Source organism: Penaeus chinensis, chromosome 13 (assembly GCF_019202785.1).
Source record: "Penaeus chinensis breed Huanghai No. 1 chromosome 13, ASM1920278v2, whole genome shotgun sequence".
Classification (NCBI taxonomy): domain Eukaryota; kingdom Metazoa; phylum Arthropoda; class Malacostraca; order Decapoda; family Penaeidae; genus Penaeus; species Penaeus chinensis.
Window position 1 is genome coordinate 18701684 of NC_061831.1, and position 1655 is coordinate 18703338.

At 32.6% G+C, this 1655-nt stretch overlaps 1 protein-coding gene across 3 annotated transcripts in view; it reads left to right on the forward strand.

Annotated features, from left to right (window-relative positions):
• The window catches only part of LOC125031379 (casein kinase I-like), a 78525-nt gene extending 77635 nt beyond the window's left edge, over positions 1-890 (forward strand). For all 3 annotated transcript variants that reach the window (XM_047622089.1, XM_047622090.1, XM_047622091.1), the window contains one exon: positions 1-890. This exon is cut by the window's left edge and continues 466 nt beyond it. The gene's annotated coding sequence lies outside the window, so the exon portion shown is untranslated.
• The last annotated feature ends 765 nt before the right edge of the window (positions 891-1655 follow it).

Genomic DNA, 1655 nt, shown 5'->3' on the forward strand with positions numbered 1-1655 from the left:
TTAGTTATTAGCAATGATTGTAATTGAATATAAATATCAAAGGGATCAACAGTTTGTATTGTCCTTGATGTGATTTGTTATTTTGCTTGTTTTAACACAAATGGACATTTAACTGTTCTTTTATGCCTACTTTAGTGGACATATGTTACTAAGTTGTATTTCATCAGTACTATTGATCTCATTGCCTGCAGGTTTTATGGGGGCATCTTTTATAGTAAAAATATTGTGTTGACTTTTGAAATAATCAGACCTCATTGACAGTATATATTTGATTTTAAAAGAATAGGATGAAGAAAGATCAATCAAAAGTTTGAACATTTTAGCTTTCAGTTTAATAAAAAAGCAATTAGTTACATGTGTCGGTGGAAAATGTAAACAGTGATGAAAGTAAAGTCTCTTTATTTGTGATGGAAGTGATAGGCATAGGAGTTGGAGAAAATAATCATTTGAAATGGCTCAGAGCAAAAATAAACTTTTTTTTCTGCTTTCTGTCATAGATTTTCATTACAGCATATCATTGCCATTTTGATAACTGTAAAGTAATGATAAAAAGTTTCTGCTTGAGGAGCAAGTCTTTTTTAATATGATAAGTGCTTTAGGCAGTGAGTAGGGGATGTGACCTTGTGATGTTCAGCATCCTGTTTTCTCATTATGATTTTCTAGCTATCATTTAAGACTCATATGTAAACTTTCCTGTAGAAAGCAACTATGTATGGCAAATTTTAATGCCTAAAAGGGTAGAAGTGGTTCTTCATCACTGACAATACTCTGACTTGGAGAGAAGGTGATTGGCTTACTGTTGAACTACAAAATAGCCATATATCACTCACTCATAACCATCTGTGCATTTTATCATTTTTATCAGAAAAATAGAAATTTATAGTCCTGCATTTTTCTTTTTTCTCCATATTGGCTATTTTGGGCAGTACACAAAATTTCCACAACTTGTGGAATACCTTTTTATCATGTCCAGAGTTATGATATTTTATTTATTGTATATGTATATCATTTGCACATTCAATATTATGAGAACAAGATCTTTCTTGATATCCAATTATTGATAATGGAAATACAAAAAATGAAAGGAAAATGAATTGCAGCCACCTTTGAAAATAATAAATAAACCATTATTAATTCACATGCCTAAAATTCAAAATTAGCCCCAAATCAGTCTGTCAGTAGGGAGAAACTGGATGCATTTATTTGCTGAATGTGTTTTACTATTTGATTTTTTTCCCTTCCAGTATGCATTTTGATTAACTAAAAGCAGAAAGAAGAAGTGATGATGCCTTGAGATCATAGACAACTCAAAGAGAAACTTAGATATTAAAGAAATAGTTGAGCTTTTGTGAGATTTAAAATGTCTGATTATAGTGAGAACACAACTCATCTTTGAACATATTCAGCTCAGCCATCTTCTTGATTACTTATCATTATCATTGTATTTACCATCATTCATATCTAAATCAATTGAGTGAATGACTTTGTGTTCGTGTGTGCGGTATGTTATGGGTAAGGTATGTGCATTATAGAGGGACTGGAGGAGTGGTGGTTGCTATCAGGTCAGACGGGAGGAGTGGTGTGAAGTGGCAGTTGCGGGGAGTGAGGAATTGACATGTTGTGTAGGGGTGGTGGCAGAGAAAACATAATTGCTA